The sequence below is a fragment of the Anabrus simplex genome, chromosome 5 (assembly GCF_040414725.1).
Source record: "Anabrus simplex isolate iqAnaSimp1 chromosome 5, ASM4041472v1, whole genome shotgun sequence".
NCBI classification, from domain to species: domain Eukaryota; kingdom Metazoa; phylum Arthropoda; class Insecta; order Orthoptera; family Tettigoniidae; genus Anabrus; species Anabrus simplex.
In genome coordinates this window covers 282,949,341-282,953,757 of record NC_090269.1, presented here as the reverse complement: position 1 = coordinate 282,953,757, position 4,417 = coordinate 282,949,341, and the positions used below count along the sequence as shown (strand labels likewise).

General features: G+C 42.8%; 1 non-coding gene across 1 annotated transcript; it reads left to right on the top strand.

Moving 5' to 3' along the window:
* Window positions 1-2,264: 2,264 nt before the first annotated feature.
* TRNAY-GUA (transfer RNA tyrosine (anticodon GUA)) lies at window positions 2,265-2,356 on the top strand. Its single transcript is given in 2 exon segments — window positions 2,265-2,301; window positions 2,321-2,356. It is a non-coding gene; the product is annotated as a tRNA-Tyr (tRNA).
* The last annotated feature ends 2,061 nt before the right edge of the window (window positions 2,357-4,417 follow it).

Sequence of the window (4,417 nt, the reverse complement as noted above, 5' to 3'; positions counted from 1 at the left end):
TGTTCGTCAAATCATCGAACCGCACACGCAATAAAGTAAAACAATGATATTTTCTAATTCAACTGCAGGACTTCGGCATTATAATGACCGTCTGTTGCCTGGACTTAAATCTAAATGACCGTTCCACATTTCTGAATACCGTTAATTTGCCTTCTAATGAGATGACGTTATATAGGCACTTTTGGCCAAACTATCTTCCCTTTTGGGGTTTTAGTCTTCCCAACAAGTTTACAATGAGTCTGAATGCGTGCAGTCGCCTCAAATTTACTGGACACAATGAGGTAATTGGAAATGGCGTGGCATTGTTTTATACATTTTTCTCCCACTACCATGCCATCTGCATTTACCGCCAAAAGTTTACAGACACGGTTTTCACCTCACAGAAAATGTAATTACGGCTGATTCTGAACTAACACTTGATTGTTCAGTTTAGTAGCGATGCTGATGATAGGCATTAAGGGTTTCTCTTAAAAAATTGGAGTCTTAAAATTAACTCATAAGCTAGGCACTATATTTCGGTCGATGTAAAAGAGTTTAAACAAACAGACGCGTCCTTTCGACAATTTTCCTTCTTGAGCTATTTAGCGGTCTAATGCCTTTACCATTAACAGCCAAATTGTTTCACTTACGATTTCTTGACGTTTAACACGTTGGTTTCATCGCCAATTCTTCTTAAAATTGACACTTAATACAAAAATAGTTCCGCCAAATTTCTTCGTACATTCTACACATTCTGCACATTCTACACGTGTGGGTGACGTAATTTCTGTATGGTGAGAATGAGAATCATCCCACCTGTTCTCCACGTGCCGTCTCTGGTCAGAAATAAAGATGCAACTAGGGCTTCTCATGACCTGTAATTTATATGGCACCTCACGTAATCAATTCAGGACTCTGGCTCCTCTTATGACTCAAAGGTCATGGGTTCTTTATATATAGAATATAAGGAGTATGGGTGTAGATATTTTGTTAGTTGGTAAAGAAAATTACACTTCACAACATATGCTAGGTACGGTTAACTTTGTTGCATGAGTTTCCCTCGTAAACCTGGGATACATGATATAGTACTTGCAGTATAGAGTTTTGTGACGCTAATATTCGTATGTATAATTTTTATTACCGAACTCGATAGCTGTAGTCGCTTAATTGCGGCCAGTATCCAGTATTCGGGAGATAGTAAGTTCGAACCCCACTGTCGGCAGCCCTGGAAATGGTTTTCCGTGGTTTCCCATTTTCACACCAGGCAAATGCCGGGGCTGTACCTTAATTAAGGCCACGGCCGCTTCCTTCCCACTCCTAGCCCTTTCCTGTTCCATCGTCGCCATAAGACCTACCTGTGTCGGTGCGACGTAAAGCAACTAGCAAAAAAAAAATAATAATAATAATAATAATAATAATAATAATATATACATGTATATAATTTTTATTAACGTGCCAGAAACCAACGACATGAAGCTCGTTGCCATTTCAATGCCGACCCAAGCCGAGATTTGAACCTGCGAACTCGGACTCAGAAGGACAGCGACTCAACCAACTGAGCCGCATGAAAAGGAGGCGTTTGTGATTACTGTTATAAATATATGCAGTTAGTATTTTTACAATGGTTTTATGAGGGGCATTTATTAAAGCGTACGTTTTCCAACTGTCCTAAATGCACGAGACCGGCCGGAAGAAATAGCAGGGATGTCGCTTCCTTCTCTGTTTACTTTTCCAAACCAAAGCCCATGGCGTAACAGCCCCGAAGGACCATCGCCTACCAAGCGACCACTGTTTAGTCCGAAGTCCTGCAGATTACGAGAGGTACTGGTCCTCCTCCCCAGTTTTATGCCCTGACCCAAAGTCTTATGCTCCAGGACACTGCCCTTGAGGCGGTAGAGGTGGGATCCCTCGCTGAGCCCGAGGGAAAAACCAACCCTGCAGAGTAAACAGACTAAGAAAGAAAGAAAGAAAGAAAGAAAGAAAGAAAGAAAGAGTTATAATATTTAATATATTACAGCGATACAGTGCAAGAGGGTAAATTATCCCTGGTGTGTGCAATTGATAAATTTAGACCAGTTAACGGTAAATTTCTAGCTCGCCTCTCTGCTCTGTTCTTGGATACTGTTCAACTTGACCAAGACCTTAAGGCACCGAGTGATGCTGGCTGCTAATTGTAGAAATAATAATTAATTTCCCTCGCACCATCTATCAGGGCTACACAGAGAGAAATGGTCATGGCGTGATCCGGAGAAAAATAACACCAAGAGAACGAACCACTTTCACCTCCTCTGGTAGCTCAGTTGGTAGAGCGGTGGACTGTAGTTGGCTGTGTACATCAGAAATCCATAGGTCGCTGGTTCAAATCCGGCCCGGAGGAAATTTTTTTCATGTTTTATATTTACGTATTGAGAACGAGTGACAATGACGTTCCACGTTAGCACTAAGTATTCAAAAAGCGCATATAGTGGAAGAATTACACAGTCCATCCTTTCGACGAATCAGCCTTCTTCTTTCTGGCCTTTCCCCAACTTATTGGCGTCGGCATTTGGTATGGATCTGACCTAGTTTTACGGTGAATATGAATATCAAAGGTAATCTTAGGGGTTGAAACAAATTTCTCTTAAGTCCGTTATACGTGTATACTCGAACTGTACTCTACGTAGAGGTGGCGATATTTAACTTCCCTTTATTTATTATTATTATTATTATTATTATTATTATTATTATTATTATTATTATTATTATCATCATCATCATCATCATCATCTGTTTACCCTCCAGGTTCGGTTTTTCCCTCGGACTTAGCGAGGGATCCCACCTCTACCGCCTCAAGGGCAGTGTCCTGGAGCTTCAGACTCTTGGTCGGGGGATACAACTGGGGAGTATGACCAGTACCTCGCCCAGGCGGCCTCACCTGCTAACTGAACAGGGGCCTTGTGGAGGGATGGGAAGATTGGAAGGGATAGGCAAGGAGGAGGGAAGGAAGCGGCCGTGGCCTTAAGTTAGGTACCATCCCGGTATTCGCCTGGAGGAGAAGTGGGAAACCACGGAAAACCACTTCCAGGATGGCTGAGGTGGGAATCGAACCCACCTCTACTCAGTTGACCTCCCGAGGCTGAGTGGACCCCGTTCCAGCCCTCATACCACTTTTCAAATTTCGTGGCAGAGCCGGGAATCGAACCCGGACCTCCGGGGGTGGCAGCTAATCACGCTAACCACTACACCACAGAGGCGGACTATTATTATTATTATTTACAATTTGCTTCGCACCGACACAGGTAGGTCTTATAGCGACGATAGAATAAGGAAGGACTATGAGTGGGAAGGAAGAAACGTGGTCTTAATTAAGGTACAGCTCCAGCATGTGTCTGCTGTCAAATCGGGTAACAATGAAGAACAATCTTCATGGCTGCCGCGATATTAAACACTTCGATACTACAAAGTTATCATGTCAGTTTTAATCTCAGTATTTTTAGCGTTATCTGCCTCTATGGTGTAGTGCCGCCCTGGGTTCGATTCCCAGCTCTGTCACGAAATTTGAAAAGTGGTACGATGACTGGAACGGGGTCCACTCAGACTCGGGAAGTCAACTGACTAGAAGTGGGTTCGATTCCCTTCTCGACCATCCTCGAAGCGGTTTTCCGTGGTTTCCCACTTCTTCTACAGCCAAATGCGGGGATAGTACCTAACTTAAGGCCAAGGCCGCTTCCTTCCCCCATTCTATGCTCATCCCTTCCCATCATCCCATCCTCCACAAAGCCCCTTTTCAGCATAGCATGTGAGGCGGCTTTGGAGAGGTACTGGTCCTTCACCCCAGTTGTATGCCTCAACCCAAAGTCTCATATCCAGCACACCGCCCTTGAGAAAAAACCAACACTGGAGGGTAAACGGATTAAAAAGAAAGAAAGAAAGAAAGAAAGAAAGAAAGAAAGAAAGAAAGAAAGAGAAAGAAGTTTAGAGGAAATGAGCGATAAAGGTTTCCCGGACGTGCACGACCACATTAACATTTTGCTGGCACCATAAACGTAGCACCTTGCCTTTTAATTCATAGCATGAAAACTAGCATAATATATACAACGTTCTTTCCCCACAATTCACTGCTACAGTTGGGATATAGATAAAGAAAACCATTTGAAAGATATATATAAAGGTTGTAACATATTCTACCACTTATCCTTTTGTAGAGAAACCTCATTGCATCAATCTCCCGTCGGATCTCCAGACTGTTCAAGCTAATATTCAGTGGCTGACAATTTAGGAGTTATTAACTTTCCTTCGGCATACTCTTTTAGTACGGCGTACACGATTTATCTCGTTGTACTTCTCCTTAACCCATTTATGCCCAGAACTTTTTTTTAAATTTACTATTTTGATAATTTTTACAACTTTGACTACTTGGTGGTTAGTGTGATTAGCTGCCACCCCCGGAGGCCCGGGT